We start from the raw sequence: 19,872 nt of genomic DNA, 5'->3' as shown, positions 1-19,872 counted from the left end.
CCTTAGGACATCTGTTGATCGGTGTACTTGGCTCAAAAAGTGCCATTTCATTTTTCAGAATCATGAAATGTGATTGCCCTTTCTAATAAATTAAACGCTTCACATGGCCTCCAGGGGTCGCTAGCGGGAGACCTCAGCAAGATTGATGATGGCAAACGTTGAGATTTTCCGCCTCTTTGAAGCTTCACAATTCTTTCCCACTCGTAGCGGCATTGTTCATTCAAAAGTTTCCTAGAGGACGAGCTGTTTCCAAATCAGTGTTATTCTATTTTTCTAGGGAACAGCAGGGAGTGTTTAAGTATTGAAGATCATGTCCACATCCAATGCAGTCACAGTACATTTTATAAAAACTGGGCCTAAGTTGCTGCTAATTTGGCTGAACAGAAGCTAATTTATTTGAAGGGAAATATGTTGTCTGGGGAATGGAACTCATCAGCGATGCAGATGATCAGTGTTGTATTTATACAGCAGAGTTTTAAATCTATCATTATATATTTCAAGAAAAAGTATAAAAACCAATATAGATTTTATTTATATACCAACCAGTTTCTTTTACTTCCTTCTAGCCAAGCAAAAGTATAACATGTCAGACGCATAAAGCAGGGTTACAACAGAGGTTATAAGAACAAGTATTTGTATATGTTCCTATTTAAAGTTGTCAAACTGTAATCGCACTTGTATTACAAGATAGTAGCTGGCGCAGTATGTTAACATTGCGTTGATTTTTAGTTGGCATTTGGATTTTACAGTAATTCACTTACATGAACTGTCCATTTTGGTTGTTTCAAGCCCACTTTCTATCAAAATATGCTGGAAATACTAAAGCCTGGACCAGATGGCATTCATTTTGTTTTGGCTGGACAAGAACGTGCCAGAAAGATCTATAATGCCTTTTTTAATTTATTTTTCCCCCTGCATGTCAAGACTAAACAAAATGCTGTTTGGCCCAGGTTTGACCCTTCCTTTTTTTCCTGTTTTTTTTTTCTTGTCATTTTTTTTCTTTTACTGGCTCCCTGGCCTTTGTTGTAGGAAGGGATACTGTTATTTTCTCTTACACTTGAAAAAAAAAAAAAAAGAAGCAAGTCATAGGAGGTATTATTTTAATCTATGCAGGATTTTTACAAAAAAAGAAACTGTTTCTGTGGAAAAAATAATTATATTTTTATGTTTGGGATTCCTCTGTCCCCCACTTTCTTTTTCCCACCTCAGTGAGAAACCTGTTGAACTCAAATCCAATGCCTTTAGCTATTGCAATTTTGTGTACTGGTTTAGTATGCGAGCTTGGCTGTGTGTGTGTGTGTGTGTGTGTGTGTGTGTGCGCGTTCATGTGTGGGTGCATGGATGTGTGTGTATAGATCTGATTTTATAACCAAACACAGATGGCTTTAGCCATTTTCTACTTAAAGCTGGAGGCCACTTTTCTCATAGGAATTCCTCTGTGGGTTTTGCCAGCCCAGTCAATGTCTTCATACACTGGTACACTTTGTAAGTAGAGGTCAGCGCCTTGTGTTCCCTACACTATCTTGTACTCAAATGTAAAAAAGAAATGAATTAAAAAAAAATATCCTAAAACGAAAAAAATAAAAATTTAGCATTAGAGAAAATTTTTAACGATTTGCTACTCATACTTATTTATTTTTCTGCCCCTTTTGCTTAATGTTTCTTTCCTATTTTGCCTTTTTAATGAGCACCGTTTTATGAAATGGGAAGGTGTAAATGTAACGGGGTTGTTCAGGATGAGATTTCATTGTAATTAATATTAATTCTAACTTGAAAGAATCCAGGGTAAGATGAGGTTTTTTTTGTTTTGTTTTTTATTCAGTAGGAAAATGTTAACACTTGCATGTTTCTATTTAAATACAAATGTATAAATTGTAAATATAACATTTCTTTAAGGGTGAATTTCTACTACAGGTTGACATTTTTATTAAATTTAAAAATGCTGTAAATATACTTGTGAGATATACTTTATGCACATTTTTTTTTTTTTTTCTTCCAAGTGGTTACAGATTACACTCCTAGTCTGTTAACTCTGTATATCAAATGCTTTCTCAGTCCTTTTTCTAACTGTGCTGGTATTCTTTGTCTTCTGCTTCACTGTCTCAGTATCACAGTCGCCGCATAATCATTAACGTCTCTCGATCCAAGTGCGAATATTTTGTCTTCTCTGTATTTGATATGGAGCTGTGTACTTTTTCATGAAGTGTATATTGTTGATCTCATGGGATGGATGGATGGCATGTGTACAGTCTGTTCTGTAAAACCATGTCTGTTTCTTCCTCAGAGAGGTATATTTACTATGTGTCTCTTTTGAACAATTGGTCCAACATGTCTTTTGAAACAGAGGTATTTCTCTACACATCAAAACCAGTTGTAGCAGTTTATACAGTAAGTTGTATAACACCTTTTTTTTTCTAGAAGTTGTCTCAGAGCCGAGACCAGCAGCATACACTATGTACAATAATCTAAATTGGATTAGTTTTAAGAGAACTGATGATAGAGATGCTATATATGATGGATGCAATATGATTAAAGGTACTCATTGAAGTTTGATCTTCAAACTTAGGTAATGTAATTTAAAAGCATTCTTGTGAAGTGAGTATTAATTGTGACTAATAAAAGTCTGTCCTGAATATTCTTTGTATTTTGCCGTATTGAGAATAAAATATATATGGATATGTTTAATAGAGTGCTGTTTCTTTTTTTCTCCCCATTTCCATCAGCTTTAGATTTTCTACTTGATGTAGTTTAAAGCAACTGATGTGTTTTGTGTCTTAACAATATATAAATTTCATGTTTTGCCTCCGGAACTCTTAATTCATCTGGCATCAACAACCACACTCTGTTCAAAGTCCCTAAAATAAATCCCCTTGCTTTCCTTTTCTGATGCTTCATTTGAACCTTGGCAGGTCCTCCTGGACCACACGCTGTTGCCAGGTCACCAAGCAGTTGAACAGGTGTACTTAATGAAGTGAGCACCAGTTAAACAAACACAAAACAGAACTGCTTTCTCTAAAGAGTGCATTCTTGCAGGGAATGAGGGCTTATTTTAGTGGACTTTTTGACATATTTTTCACCAGGAACACATCATGTTGCAAAAAATCAAGCACATCATAAGGGTGGTGATCAGAGCTGTTAATTTAGTCGAAGCCAAATGTCTGAGTCATTGTCAATTTAACCTTGCTATCCCACACTGAAGTAATATTTATAAGCTGAGGGGCCCTGCAGACGCATTTCTCTGCAATGACACGCTGACTGAATGTGGAAAAACTGAGACCATTGTTGAAATTGTTCCTATTTTTTCCAGACATCTCAGTCTGTTAAAAGTCTGGATGATTCACTAAATGCAAATGTTTTCAGAAAATCCGTGTACTTCTTTACACAGGAAAGGAACGTTTTGGAAATGTAATTATGCAGTGAGTTTTAGTGGCTTGAGGTAAATGAGATCAAATGATACTGTATGTGGCCTGCAAACTAAAATGGGACTAACACCCATCTAGACTGAAGTATTTCCCCCCTTAAAACAGTTTGCACAAGGAAGATTGCCTCATTTCTAAATATGCAATCTCAAGAAACAGTCTACAAAATTTGTCTGTGGTAGTAAAGCATAATGAACTCTTGCAATTATTGTTTGTTGTTGTTTCCAAACTTAATATCAGAATGGCAAATCTTGCTAGAATGAAAAGATAAAACACCCTAAATAAATACAAATACAAGTTAGGTCCTGGAGTCACAATATACATTACAAAGTAAAAGTACTCATCTCTCTTGATAGGAGGAAACCTTTCTGCAAACACTTGCAGTTTGAAGTAACTCCTGTGTAAATGTCACAATTTCACTCTGCAGCAAAAAAACATACCTGACGAGAGTTAACTTGAGCTTATTGGATAAAACCGATATAGTTTAACTTTGAGGACATAACTTGCAGTTGAAAAAAAGTTATAAATAGCAGTATATGTTGTTGCAACACTCAGGATATTGGAAAATGTCAAAAAAAAAAATAAATCACAATGATATATTGTGAGTGAAGTATTCTGGTCATATTTTGTGGGGTGACTGGTGACTCCCACATCTAGTGAAAATACTTTGCATTAAGCAGTGATAATGAACCGTCGTGGTGTGTAATCAGAGTGGTGAACCACATATGAAGCTGTATTTGAATTATCCAGCTCTAGTCTCTTTTTACACAGTGTGACATCATTTTATCAACCCTATGTAGTGATGTGTACACCACAGATGGCTGCTGACCCAGGACAAAGCCTAGGCTTCATTCCACAGTGAATGAATTGCCACCAAGTGGCCATTAGTTGCTATTGTCATTGCTGTTATCCTGTCCTTTTTTTTTTTTTTTTTGCCATATTATCAGTGGATTGCCACTTCAGTTGATTGTTAGTCAGACCATGTGACATGCACAGAGGTGATGGATAACTAAAAAGAGACACCCCAAGTGCTTCATTTAATCTTGAATCAGGGAGTTTAAAGGAACAGACAGAACAATGCAGAGTTTAAGGAAAAAATATTGACTGTAGAGTTAGCTTGAAGATAGTTTATAGAATTAAATTATACTGAATGTGGTCCATGAACTAAATATACCTTTACATGTCCATGAATATGCCTTTATGGAGCTTACAGTAACTAATGCAATCTGAGATCATACAGTGTTTGTGACTCAGTAACAAACGACATTAGAGTAACCTGACTTTCCCTGAATATCTTCACAGTGAGCTCATGACATCCCAAACCACCCAAATTGTTTGGCCTCAGTAATTCGTGTCTTTCAGTAAGATTAAAAAAAGGTGCCTAGTTAATCTTTCTGTGCATGAGACAAAAGTAGTTTATATAGCTTTGCATGGCAGAGCCTCTTAGAAATGATTAGCTCCTTTCAATCCACATTGCACCGGCCTGAGAACATTAACTCTTTGTAAAGGCAACTTGCCACATTTTAGTTTTATTATTTAGGCACATTTTAAACATTAGTCGCTTCTTATAGATAATTTTATTTTCAAAATTTTCTCTTTTTATATTTGAAGTTTAGCTTCAGCTTGCTTCCAGCTTGCGCCTCTTTCCTTCTTTCTCTCTCTCTCTCTCTCTCTCTTTTATAAATGAAAACAATACAGGGAAATTAACTTTTCCACTGTTCCGCCATTAATGTGTTCTGACCAATAGGATGTCGTGCATTTCCACCTCGCCCGCCTCCCGCCACGTCTAATTGGCCACCTTGGTCCTCCGTTACCTTTCATCCGCTTCTCTCTCCAGGGAATAAGGTAAGCTGAGTGCGGACGGAGGAAAAGGAAAGCTCATTACCAGAGGTTGCGAGACACGCCAGCTAACCATATACAGGTGAGCCGTCCTTGTTAGTTAGTTAGTGTAACTATCACTGATAAACGAAGAGGAAACCCACTGAAGACAACAAACCAAGAGTAAAGCTACAGTTTGAGGACCGCGAAGGAAGCGGGAATCGGCAGGTACGTTGAGGGTAGTTTAGGGTGGCAGCAGGTGCATCCAGTATCGCTGTGGCTGCTCAGTTTCGGTTGTCAGCTGTTAACCTGTTGGTTTATTAGTGAAAATGTTCGCAGAATACCTGTATGACAGTGACACCTTACAGTCAGACCTCTTGTTGCTGTTGTACAAGTTGTTTTTCGTGTCTGTGGGAAGTTAAAGTGTCCACGAATAAGCTACAGCTGGTCTCAGTTCAGTTTTATTACTGGGAGGTGAGGTCAGTAGTAGGATCTGGTGGTATTTAGCAAAGCCCATCTAGGCTGCTTATATCGCTACTTATTTATTTTGTAATACTTAATAAATGTATTATATATGTATGTGTGTGTGTGTAAATTAGATGTAATTCTTAATCTATACCCTTAACCTTTAAAATCGCATAGTTTTCCTTAGTTTGTAATATGATGAGGTTTTATATGCGTTAATGTTAGCAGCTTATTATTAATAGACATTATTATTACTGTTCATGAATGTTAGGTAACAGTGGGAGATAATAAGCAATATCTGAGTTGACAGCTGACTGATAAGCTTGTAATAGATACTGAGGACTGGATAGAAACAACCCTAAACCCTAACTACTGTTATCACCATATTAAATTGCTGTGTTGTACCTTACTTACTCATGCTTTGGTTGTTGGTTGAAACAAATCAAAACAACTAAAAAAACATAGTACTGTCCTGCTCTAACCTCACTTCATTGCCTTAAATTGATACCTAGCGCTCAATTATGCACAAGGAGGGAGGAGTGGGGGGGCTTTTTAGCTAATGAGTGGAGTATGTTTTATTTAAAGGGAAACTAGACACTGGTGTTTTGTGTTGGAGCTGAAACTGAGGCACTTAGGCTGTGAGGTTGGTCAGATGGTGGGAGCACACTGGCCTCTCTGTGTGCTGCTGTTGCCACTGCTGGAGGATGCCATGCTTGGGGCTGCTGACCTGGCTCAACCCCAGCTACGTCCACAGAGCCTGACCTGACAGCAGCACGCACTCAGATATTTGGGTATAATTATGTAGGCGTAATGCATGCAGAGAGATGAGGGACTTAGCCCAGAGGTGCTTGCATAAACACCTGTTGATCCCAATCGGCAGCTAGCATGTGGCAATACAAATATTTGGTAATGGTTGCATACAGGTGGCGGCTTGGACTGTAGCCTGAGTAAGTGTTGTTTGCAGGAAGTATAAAGAAGAAAGAAAGCCGGAAACCAAAGATGGAAGCAAATAGCAGAAGGGTAGCGTTATAAATGAGAGTAGGGTCACAAAGCCATGGGGTGTAAATGTAAACTTAGACTGGGTTTTGAAACCTGATCTCAGTCTTCCCCTTGCTCTCTCTCTCTCCCTCTCTCTTTCTCTCTCTCCCTCTTTTTTTTAGGGAAAAAAAGTAAAGTATGTAATGTTGTAGGAATTCAACCCTGCATGCGGTATGTTTCTGTTCGACCTGTAGGACATGGTCATTTTTATGTTTATTTTTTTTCCTCGAGCGGTGGAAAATTACTCACACTGCAGCTGAACGTATGTAGTTTTGGATGTTTAAATTCTTTTTGTGACCTTTTATACAACCAACCACTGCAAGGTTGAAGCGACTGGCTTGGCTCTGGGCGTGAGGTTATAGTTCACATAGGTTTCAGATTATTTCTGTAGAAACTGAGGTTTTTGTGGTTGATCCAGATGAAATGGGATTACACAGAAAATCTCATTAAATTTCAGAGACAAAGCAGCTGAAAGTAACAGAAATCTTTAACACATTACTTAACAGCGCAGTAATTAAACCATTATCAGCCTCACTTTGAACTTTGCACGAGGCATCATAGTGAAATAATGGCGTAAGATGTAGCAGGAAGGTCTCTAAGTTGTAATTAAATGAGAAGCCTGTTAGTTTCTGTTAGCCTTAAGTGGATTGTTTACATGATGGAAGTGCAGGCTTGATGTAATATACCTTTTGCTTTGAACCTGAATGATGTGAGACTGATGTGTGAATGGCATTGTTGGTTCCGGGAAGATAAATGTATACCGCTGTGAAAGAAAAAAGTGATATCATGAATGAGTCATAGAATTAGGTGTTAAGTTCACTGGCGTCTTTTGATGAACGAAAGGATTGACGCAGGCATGCTGTAATCAGCTATAAGAAAGAAGTTTAAGAGCATACTAAGTGGCGATTTTTTTCTAGGGGTTTTTGGTCAGTAGGAACTTAAATATCACCATATTTTTTGCGAGAAAAAAAGTACTCTGAGATTTTATTGGAAGTATGTCACAGGTAATACTGCAGATAAAATGTGTGTTTGATTTGTGCCATATCGAACAAATTCACATTTTCTCTCAGGGAGAATTTGATCCCTTACAACTGTGTTTCGTGACATGTTTTGGTAAGCTGAGGTGGCCCGGTGGTTTCTTTTGTTTCCATTTCAACATCCATGTCTTTGTGTTCACAATAACGCAAACCGGTACCAATTATTTGACAATTCCAGGGTGGCTGCTTTCACCCCGTATAGAGTGATTTGTTTATCACAGAAGGAAAGATTTGGGAAAAGTGTAATCTGTGCAGTATCTCAAATTGTAGCGGTCCACGTCTGGAACGTAGTGACCAAGTATAAAAGCAGTGTGTCATTCATTTTAAAAATAAAATGAATCAGAATGTGTTTGTTTGAGGTAAAAGCGAAAACATGTTTGCTGACCAAAGTCCTCAGACACAATGTTATCAAGATTTTAGGGGTAATAAAGTCAGACTTTATTACCTTACAAACTGGACCACTAAAGTCTGACTTTATTACCCAGACTTTATATCTGACCTTATATCATCCAGAAAGAGGTTAGTCTTTCTTAAAGCGTGGGCACATTGTCGTGTTGATACTGTAACATATTAATTAAACCCTAGTTAGAGCTGATGTTAGGTGTTATAATGTTTAGTGATCCAGTTCGTAAGGCTGTTGAAAGTCGTGCCCTTGGGAAGGTCGGTGTGATAATTGAAGAGGATTTTAGCGTGCCTCTGTGTTTTGTATACGTATTCAGATATGCTCACTTGCACTGGAGTGACTTTGATGAGGTCCTGATGAGGAAATCATGGCAGATCAGTTGATTTTTCTTTTATAGTTGCCTAAAGTAAGAGCACACAAGAGGAAGAGAAAAACCTGCTTGTAGGCTGTATTCAAGCCCAAATTGCCCTACATGATTAATAAGTAATAAACTAAACAAGGGAAGTCTGTAGGTGTTGTTATTAAGTTGCACCAGACGAGCTGCAAATGGAACATTTAGATACCAAGGTTAGATGCATAACTGGTGTTGGCCTTTTTTTTTTAAAGCATGCTATTATATGATAGACACTTAGGTGAAAATGTCCTTTTGCCTTTAGATGGTTTCTGTGATGTTGGGCAATATGAGGACTCTTCATCATCATATACCTAGTCATAGTTTTGGATACCCTTTCTCCTTGTTTTGTATTGAATCATTTCTTTAGTATAAAGGGTATAACAATGGTAAAAATGATGGCTGATCACATGTAAGTCTTTATTTTAAATCATCACTGTCTATATGCATGCATACATAAAGATGAAGATCGTCTGAGCGCCCTTCACTTTGACCGTCATCTTCTCTCTCCTCATGCATGGATGGCCTTCCAGACATTTGAGGGGGTCCTTCACGCTCCGTGTTTGAGAAACAGGCAAGGCTGTCCCCATCACCATCCAGCAGACTTAAACAGATGGAACCTTTTCAGCTCTTTTTGCTTGCTTTTTTTCCCCTCCTCGTTTCCTGTCTTTTACTCCAGGGCTCTGTTCTGCAGGCAATGACGGGGGCTTATTTACAATGGCTTTGACAACTCACTTGTCTGTAGTTGTGAGCTATGGTCAGATCCTCCTTCTTTTGTCAGAGGAGCAGAAAACCCGTTAAAGTCCTACATAATGGACGGACATGAAGAAGAAAAATGGCTGCCAGGGGTTATTACTGGCTAGGGCGAGACCCCCCTTTGGGGAAGCTGAAAAGTGTGTTCGGTTATGTGTGTGCATTCCTACTCTGGTGCTCTTACAGGACCACTCCTGCTCTATTGTTTGGACCTATAAGCCCCTCATTGTTATATGGTAGTGTCATATGTCATGAGTGCATTTTCCATGTGTATGGTAAAACATAGAGTAACCTACTTGTATGGGCAGCTTTTAAAAATACATCCTTAATCTTTTTTTTCTGCTTTTTTTAGGAGCTGTGTAGATAGAATTGCAGCAGCACATTAGATAAAGGTCTTTTACACTCACAAAGTATTTAAAGGTGCCCCGTGGGGTTATCTTTTATACAAACAAAATCAAGGGGCATTTTTTGTTGTTTTAAAGTTGTGTTGCAGATTTCTTCCTCTCTGTCTCTAGATCATTGCTGGATTTTTTTAAATGAAAACCCTGAACTTGTTGATAGATTGAACATAGTTGCATGCATGTGCATCATTTTTAGCATACATGAGACAAATAAACACTACAAAAGTGCTGACATGATGACACACAAGGGCAAAAACTTCACTGGGTACTTTTAATTATAAGACATCGTGTTATTGCCTTTTCGAAAGTATATCCCAGCAGAACCTGGACTGTAAAAATATATTTTCTATACCATATCTTTTTAAAATCTTTTCTTATCTTATTGATTTCTTGTTGCTTATCCAACAACAAATTCAGTGCCCTACACATTCCACTCTTTTTGAAATAACTTAAGATTTACATGTGATTAAATATGCAATTTTTGTTTCTTTCTGCATGATATAAAAGCAGATTATTCTGTAAATATTTGAACTGACCAATTTAAATTCTGCATAAATAGAGAAAATAATGCATTGCGTTATTTGTCAAGAACAATACATGCAGTAAATCCATCAGGACAAATCCAAATCCAGCACAGCGCTGGACTTAGATGCTGCACACTGATCACGGATTATTACTTTACAGTTGTAAAATCTCTAATGAATAACACTGGGGATTACGCTATTGCTTTTTTCACTGTGGTTTTCACAGCAGAGTATTCAGTAAAAGGCAGGAAGGCGCACAGTCTGTGGGGTGTGTGCTTGGGTCTGTGCCATGCCTGCAGGTCTGCTTTAGGGTCCTCTCAGGTTTCATAGCCCCTGATGAAAAGGTGTGGGTGAGGGGTTGTCAGTGAGACCTGAGCTGGCCAGGGATGCATTAATGTGGCTGTGATATTGACTAATAAAAGAGGCCTTTACAGCTGTCCGACATGGCTGGAACTAACCGCTTGATGTCTTTTTTGTGTGTGTGGTTGTCCAGTCAGTGCTGACATAGCTTCAGCACGTTGCACACGTCAAAATGATAAATTAGTGTGGGCTAAAGTGATTGTACAGTGGATTGTTTAGTTGACATTCTGCAATAGAATTATGATTTCAGTCATTTGTCATGCAAAAATAAGCCTCTCTGATGACAAAATTTATTGCTGTTCTCTGTTTCATGCCAGTGTGAAATGAATATCTTTTTTTTACGTTTAAAATACTCATGATTAAAGTAAAAATTAGTATAATCGTGAGCTGCCCTTCTGAAGTAATTTAAGACAGATTTCTTTTTGATTTTTCTCTGCCAGAAATGGTCCTGTTTAATATTACATGCAATCTGTCATATTCCTTTGGACCTTTCAGACTATTAATATGCCATCTGACTAGAACAGGCCAAGCCACAAGACAAATATTTTAAAAAATGCAACCAAGACCTATAGTTATTATGTAATAGTATATATAACAGCACTGTGGAAAAAATACTGTTTTAAGTATTTTTCCATCTTGAATAGCTTTTTTTTTTTTTTTTTTTAGAAAAGACATTAATGTTAACCCCTGTAGTCACTTCAGTGTTTCTACATCACTCTATTTTTCTGTAGCAGGTTACAAAGTCCAAATTGAGTTGCACTGTTTTCTAGTGAAGTTTAATCTCTGTGTGATTTGTTTTAAAGTCTCCACACCGTCCTCCTCCTTCTCCTTACCCCCTTGTTCATCCCCCGCTTTGAGGTAGGAAACCTGCACTGCCACTAGCAACATGAGCCCATTGTGATCAGTACCCCTAAAATTAACCAAGGTGGTAAACTTGGTGCTGAGAAAGACTATAGAAATTAGGAATCGCTTGACTCCTGAGCATGATAATCAGCACTATTAGGTTACTGTATGTGTTTCAAAAGCAGGATAATTAGAAGTTAATACCAAGTATTTCACCTTGGCAGAGGCGTTGGTATAATGTGAGGCGTATGCAGAGGTGTGGGTGGCACTCTGTAATTATCAGGACATTAGACACACATTTGTTCTTTTGATACACCTTTGTCATGTGCTCTGTCAGTGAAACTACTTAGGCAAAGGTGGGACGAATGCAGAAAACTCAGTTCATGTCGCAACAAAGAAATACTGTACTCCAGATAAAATAATAACTCTGCTTTTAGTTGTTTCTTTTTTGTTATATAGTTCTCTGCAGCATAAAGAAAACTTTTCAGAGCAAAAGCGCTTAGCCAAGATTACTTAGTTTGAGAGACTTATCAGCCTGTTGAGGGAACAAATTCTTTGCTTGTGATTGCATTATGATGGGAAGATTTTGTCTTCTTCTTCTTCAGCCTACACACCAACTGAGTAGTGGCGTGATACTCTATACTGTGTGTGTTGTACTGAGGGAAACTGTCACTGCAAAAAGTCACTGTCATTTCAAAAAGATAAATGATCTACTTCAGGCACACATCAAAACTGAGGAAGTAAGTATCACTGGAAGTGTTTGGTACTGGTTTGTTTACTATGTGGTCATGAAAAAATATGTGGAGCATGCTTAAAGCTGGGAATTAAGAATTTAAAAAAAAATCTGTCATTAAGCTGCCCACTAGATTAAATGTACTTTGTGTGCATGTAGAGTGGAAAGATGATTAGCAGGGGTGAGGAGGTCAACTTACAGCTTGCTAGATCTGTTGCAATAAAGTGTAGTAGCATCTGATCATGGGTCAGCTTGAGCATTTTAGCTTCTGTTCTTTTTGTTAACTACCTTGAGAGATGTGATCAAACTACTTGTTTGTTTTGTGTGCTTGTAGGCATTTTCAGTTAGCAAATTAGTATTTTAGGAAGCAGAAAGTTTATTTAGTGTGGTGGCTAAATTGCTCTAATCTTGGTGTCTCTGTACCTGCAATGTTTATGCACGAAAGTACTTCTTTAGATAAACGGGAATTTAAAGTCAGACACCAGATGGTTTCTGACAAGTAACTGCCAAACAGTGAGGTGGTTTCCAGTCATGTTTATGTTCCAGGCACTTTATTCACTTGGTTACTATAGCAGATGAAATGCATCCTTCTCAAAAGGAAATCTGCTGGAAACCCTCAGTTGTTTTACACTTTAAGAGGAATGAGTAGGAGACATGAGTGTAAATAAAGAAGAAAGAGACTGAGTGACATTAGAGCCTGGGATGCCAAGGCTAACAAATTATAGAAATTAAAGGAATAGTAGATTACAGGGATTAAAACAAGTGATTATGAAAAGAATAAGTTATCAATTTTTCAGTTTAACTGCTTGCAGCTCTGCCCGTTAGTCAGGCTCTGGTAAGGGGCCTTCATCTCTCCTTGGCTTAATCCGGTTGTTCTATCAGGGTGGGTAATCCTGATAATTTGCACTCATTGAGCGAAAACAAAAATGTGGAGAATGCTGGCCAATTTAATTTGCTCGATTTCATCTGCCATTTGGAGGGTGTTAAACTGAGCGGGGAGGTCACAGTGGCCAAGTGGGTTCTAGATTAAACATTCAAATCTCCTTCCTCAAAAATATGCTTTGGATCAGAACTGTTGTTCAGTGTCAAGTTGGAGGCAGAGGGAGAAGTGCATATTTACTGTTTGCCCACACAGACTGCCTCTATCTGCCTTCCCGGTTGTTTTGCAATTCAAATCTCCTAATGCAACACTGAGCAAATTTCCCCTTGTTGTCCTTGATGAAGCTGCTGCTCTGTATCTGGACTGTCCTTTTCATGCATCTAAAAGCATAGTACCAGGTAAAAAGAGGGAGATTAGAGGCATGTCTGCTACTTTCATCATGGCACTTTAGATAGTGATCAAACAGTTTCTTATACGTTTTCCTTTTTTATCCTCATGTTTGTTTTCTCCTTGGTCTCCTTCCTTTCCAGACTTAATGTCAATGACATGCCCAGCAGCAAAAGCTCCATGCGTGAATGACTCCTGTTGTCAGTAAGCTTTTGCCACTGACTGCAGTGACTCTGCATTTATGTGCTCTTTGTGGAAAGGAATTCAACAAAAGCAGGACAAAAACATGTTATTCTACTGGCAGAGTTTGTTTGTTAAATATTTTTTTTTGTGCCTGTGACTGGATGCAGGCTTAGTTTAATGGACCAACACAAGCACAGGTGTGCATTCAGGGTGGGTGGAGCCTGTTAGGTAACCAAACTAGGGCTGCAGCTGAATATTTGAATGTTGAGGTTCGTTCATTGCATAAGTGCATGGATGGAAGTTTCAGGATTTGCGTGTTTCTTCTTCTTTTTTTTCCTTCTTTTTTTATACATGTGGAGGTACATGCAGTCTTAACTCTGATGCCTTGCTCTCATCACTCTGGCATGAAGCCACGATCGTTCTTCTTCACTTCATGTCATAGTTACAAACTTAGCGACTTTTCATAGCGCTTTAGAAGCAAAAAGCTATCAAAGGCCTTTCTCACCCCAGGCACGCCTCTCTCTTTTCCTTTGTACAATTTAGAAAGCTGCAACACCCAAAATAAGTGTGTGAAAGAAGAAAATTACAAGCATCCTGTTGCTTTTAACTTTCTCCCTGAGCGATAATTTCACTTGTCCATTTAGCCAAAATCACAGCACAGCCATTATCTTTATATAACATGTGTACAGCGATTTTTTTCTTTCCTTTTTTTTGTGAGATGACAACGCAGTAAAAAAACATGTGACCCGAGCAGGAAACCCACATTTATATTTGTCAGCTGGACAAGCTTCAATAGAAGTGAATGGGGAAACGTGGTAAATATTTATTACTTGAGAAACTGCTGTTACAACAACTCGTGGGAACACTTCTTGTTTTGGTGTGTTTGATTGACAATTGACAATCTTCCAAACTTGAGTTACTGAGTGAGCAAAAACCTTTGTAGGAGTGTGCAGTGCCCTTCCTTGATGCTTGGATCTCAGCAATGAGGGAGTGTATTTACTGTTAGAGTCTGGAATGCAGGTTTTCCCTCAAAACCGGTCTCTGAAATGCTTCTGTTATTTTCTGTGTTCTACGACTGTCCATTCACTACTGATAATTGCCTCACATTATATAGGTACAAGGGAGCAGTAAGACCTGACCAGGAATGCCGTTGGTCATTTAGTACTGTAACCTGACTTTAGCCACTCCAGGAGGTTGAACAATTATGAGAGGGGAAAACGCCCATTTCTACTTATGTCCTCGGAGCGTCTCAAAGGTAATAGGATAGTGTGTTGATGTGAAAATTTACGATCTGTGTGGCAGCAGATGGATGGGGATGAGATTTTGGATTTTCCATGACTGCAGTAACAAACCTTATAAACCTGAGGCTAGACCCGTAGTACGTCACTGTGTTGCTACTAAATGGCTGACATGGTTCTTAGAAGAAGGGTTAGTAAATTCTGATTAATCAAATAACTAAATCTAAAGTGTGCTTGGTCTCTGCGCTAACAGTCATAATTGGTGCTTAGGCATCTTTGCAAATATTCGCCATTGGCACATTGTTAACCTGGCACTTCTGCTCATGCATATTCCCTCAGTAGAGGATTAAATATTTAACGTCATTATGTAATCAGTATTGAAACGAAAACTTTGTCCTTATGATATAACAAAGCTTCACTACAGGCCTGTTTTTCCTGTCTGGAGGTGTCATGAGAACTTTTGGATTGCAAATCGAAATTAAGTTGCGTTGAGCACAGTGGATAGGAAAAAGGGCAGTCCCTTTTCAACGTGTTTGTCTCAGAGTATGCCAGACATAGATGGTCTAAACGTATCTTTTAAATCAAATAGTGACCTCATTGCTTTGCTGAGGGCTCACAGTTCTGTGATCTTCTCTTATGCACTTTTGTATTCGACCAGGAAGTGTCCCGCAGGCTGTCTCTTATCAGATGTTCACGTACTATCTACACAGGCCAACAGGTGAGCTCACTGCCAGTTTGATAGTATGAGTAATATTTAGATACAGCAGTTTAATTAACAACTTTTGTAAGAACCGTGTAGAAATTGAGAATTTCTTCCAGTGGACACTAGAGCACAAGAGACGCCATTGCGAACTAACCATTAACATAACTGATAACTGAATTCTCAGAGTGGCCTGAGGTCGGGATGTGATCTGAAAGAAACGACAAGTAAAATTGGGGTTTTGTGTAATGATTATAACAGCCTGTTTGCTTTTACCTGCAGTACATGTTCTCGCTGCTTATCAAGCACATTCCTTGTGCTTCTGCCAAGCTCCCAATCCAGCCAATCAGCCTGCGATAACGCACTAAGTGCCATGTCACCATAAAGGGTCAGGTGTTTGCCCCGCTGATCAATATTGTCATGAGTGTAAAGTCAGCTATAAGAAAAGAATCTACTTACGTTTGCTAATTGGCACTACACGCACGTAGTAAAGCTGAGACTCATGGGAATGACCAGTATTTAGTTGTAAACCAAAGCACTGGATTTAACTTTAAGGTAATCATGGCAGTTCACTTGTAGTCATTTAAAGGTAGCCCAGCTAGTAGTTGATGAGACATTTTGCTGACATCATGATGACTTGAGCACAGTGTGTTAGAGATTAGATTTCATAATCAGGGTTTTTGCCCCAGTCCATTCAACAGAAGAAACTTACCCTTAATAATAACTATATGAAATAAGTAGTATTTCTAATGCTCAATCTTTTAAAGTTTAATTATAGAAGCAGATATGTGAGTTAGGCTGAGGCTGCTACTACATCTGACATGTTCTGCAGTAAGGATTACTACAGGAATACACACCTAAATTAAAAGTAAGCTCCATGCTTTAAAATCAGAGTTAATTAGCTTCTTAATAACGACCAGGAAACGGATTACACTGATTTCCATTGTAAACCCTCAGAGAGCGTTAGACTGCAGCTGCTTTTGAAAAACCTGAGAACCAGGTCATATCATGTAGCCTTTGTGCTATAGGGAAGCCCATTAACAGCTTTACCCTGGGTTTACCAGCATTAATCCATTTTATGAGTAGTGTATTATATACTGTCTAGGTGCAGATGCATAGCGTCTTGCATGAGCATTTCCAAATCCTCTGCACTATCTCTGTGATTATTTTTAGTTTTTGTTTTCTTGTTTACTTCTTTTATGTTGTTCATTAGTAACACATGTCCTCACGTGGTCTTTCCTGAAGATAGTATTTACTCTTATATTGGCATATATTCTTATTTGCTCTTTTTGGTTTGAAGTCGGTGTTCATACCTTGTCCATGACATTGATAGTGTAAGATTAGGGATTGGTCTTACAAGAACAATACATGCTCTGTAAAGTCACTTTCTCTCCAGGAAGTCTCCACCTCTGCGAATTCACGTCCTCATGGTGAAGCCACGTGGTGTTGTAGCCCCAGCAGCAATGCCACCATGTGTGATATCCAGTGTTTGTTATGTGTCTATAGTCAGACCACAGCTCGTTATGTAACATGGCAGAGATGGTCACTGCCACCAGGCGACACTGAGCTCACTGGTAGAGAATGTCAGCTGAAGACGTGAAAGTGGTCAGTAAAACGTGGCTACATTGTTACTGGATTTTTCGATACTCAATGTAAAGCTATTTAGGTTTCAGTATATGTGATCTTTTATATGTGTGTGTATCATAAACAGAAGATGTAAGCATGCATGTCTTAATAATAGTTGTGGTGTATGTATTGGCACCAACAAATCTGTGACTCTTGGTTGTCAGAAGTGAGTGTTTGTGTTTGATTTTGGGATGGAGAAAACAAAGTTGAAGGGAAACTGAGTCCCCCTCCCCCCCCCCCTATTTTTCTACACTTTATAGATAGAAGTTAATAAATATAATAAATAATAATAAAAATAAAATAATTGGTACCCTGCTTGACGAGTTGAGCGACACGTAGTGCTTAAAGAAAAGACAGAGCTGAGCTGGATGAAGATCAAATGGAGCACATTATCCTCCCTGTTTAGACTGCTAACAGTGTCTTCAGTGACAGCTGAGAGATCAGGGCTGAGCTGTGAGGGCTGACACTCAGGACCCAAGAAGAATAGACAACTTTTTTATTTAAAGATAACTTTTTTCTGTAATGAAGGAGTCATTGAGACTTTCCCCACCTCTAACCAGGAAGTGGGTCATTTGTTATTGTGCTTTTTTGTGGTGTTTGTCTCAGCTTCCTGTAGGGACCAGTCTCTTCTTTCTCACTTGCTGTCGCCATGGCTCCTTTGTTGTTGATGGTATCACGCATTTACAATCACTTTTTATCTGCTGCCCTGCAGTGGTGTCTTCTGAATATTCTGAATATCTTCTGAATATTCTACAAATTAATTCCAAAATATTCAAAGTGGCATGCCCAAACAAAGATTGTCGTCTGCTTAACTGTGATGAAGGTAGGGTCATAATTGTTATTCAGCAACAACATGAAAGCATGCTAAAAGCATCCTGCCTTGTATCGGTGGTTCAGGCTGGTGATGGTGGTGTAATAGTGTGGGGGATATGTCCGTGCCACACAAGCGTTTTTTTAAACACCACAACCTACATTGAGTATTGTTGCTGACCATGTCCGTCCCTTCATTAGCATAATGCACACATCTTCTGATGGCTGCTTCTGGGAGGTTAATGTGTCATGTCAACTCAGATAATCTCAAACTGCTTTCTTGAACATGACAATGAGGTCACTGTACTGAAATGGTTTTTAACAGTCACCAGATCTCAATCCAATTGAACACCTTTACAGTGGAAATTGGATTCATGGATGTGCAGTTGACACATCTGGAGCAACTGTGTGATGTTGTCATATCAATATGGAGTAAAATCTCTGCAGAATGTTTCTGCCACCTTTTTGAATCAGTGTCATAAAGACTTAAGGAGATTCTGAAGAAAAAAGGTGGTCCGACCTGGTAGTAGCATAGGACACCTAATAAAGTCTGTATCTAAATGATCAGATTATCTTATCAGGCCACAGGCCAACATTTAGTTTATTGAGATATATTTGTAATTGGCTGTTTACTATCTTTTTACATCTGGATTTTGACCTAGGTCAGTATGTTCTCAGATTTTATTACACATACCAAAGACTGAAAAGGATATGGAGCCGAAATTATGAATTTGCACGGCCCATTTTTAGACTGAGGAAACCCAATAGTCTGTAGGCTCTTACTATTCTAGTGCAGTGGAATTCCTACAGTATCCAGTTAAACTGACCATGACTAGATCACATTGCAAAGCCCTGGGGGGTCTTAAATACAAAAGTAATTGTCTTCTCAGAGGCCAGTTGAGAATAGTTTATCATTCTTAGAGGCCTGTACTCATTTTTGAGCCAAGTGCTGCGAGGCACGATGCAGTTCCTGGTTAATCATTGACCAGGAAGGATACAAAATAACTTTGGTGCATGTTATTAATATACGCTTATTGCCCTTGTTGGGTTTTCTGTGTGTCTCATCTTTGGCGTTTACGTAAGCACAGCTAAACTAAAGGGATGTTAGTAATTTGCATCTATGCAAACACAAAAGGAGTGTCATAGTTGCACAAACATGCATTCAGTGTTTGGCGTTGCAAACATATTGCTTTCTTTTTTTCTATACTTTCTTTTTGTTAAAACAACAACAACAACATGAAGTGGACTCAGTGTTGATATTGTCAAGTATTTAGGCCAGATCAGGGCAGGAATGCAGAGCTTATTAGAGTGTGACAGCTTGTCTTGGTCAGCTAGAGATTTTAGCCACTGATGTGAGCACTGCCCAGCAACAGTTTCACAGTTTCTCTCCGCAGCTCTCACTGTTTAATCATTGTGGTTCATACATATGTGTGTCTGACACACGCATACACAAAGAAGTACACTGCTGGTGCTAATGATAACACTGCATGGCAAGCCCCTTTCCTTTTCCCGCAACCAGCCGCTTTGCTCTGTCAGAGCTCAACATACATCCACTTCCACCTTTTCAAATACGGCTTCCTCCCTGCTTCTGTTTGATTGAGGACAATAGAATGATGCCCTGTTGGTCCTCTGGGAGGCTCTTGTCCAGAAGTGAAGTCATGTTTCTAACTTTTATTTTAATTTGAGCTTGTGTTGAGTCTCTTTTGCCTCCCTGGTAGTTAGGTTTTGTGGATTTCAGTGAAAGGGAATGTAGGTTAAAGCACTATGTTTCTATTTCACTGAGAGTAAGTGAAGAATATCACGGCTCGTAGGCTTGATGAAGGCCTTCATGAGCCAAAAAGTTCTTTGGCTTCTAATTTTGCA

At 38.7% G+C, this 19,872-nt stretch overlaps 1 protein-coding gene across 5 annotated transcripts in view; it reads left to right on the top strand.

Annotated features, from left to right (window-relative positions):
* The first annotated feature begins 5,228 nt into the window (after window positions 1–5,228).
* Window positions 5,229–19,872, top strand: part of shroom1 (shroom family member 1) — a 29,739-nt gene continuing 15,095 nt past the window's right edge. For 3 of the 5 annotated variants that reach the window (XM_082547933.1, XM_082547936.1, XM_082547932.1), the window contains exon 1: window positions 5,229–5,465. The gene's annotated coding sequence lies outside the window, so the exon portion shown is untranslated. The remainder of the gene's footprint in view (window positions 5,466–19,872) is intronic. The other 2 variants (XM_082547935.1, XM_082547934.1) reach the window with 2 other exon arrangements.

The sequence above is a fragment of the Aulonocara stuartgranti genome, assembly GCF_965226115.1.
Source record: "Aulonocara stuartgranti genome assembly, chromosome: 10".
NCBI classification, from domain to species: domain Eukaryota; kingdom Metazoa; phylum Chordata; class Actinopteri; order Cichliformes; family Cichlidae; genus Aulonocara; species Aulonocara stuartgranti.
Note: the sequence above shows the minus strand (reverse complement) of the source record. Positions and strands in the feature narration are given on the sequence as shown.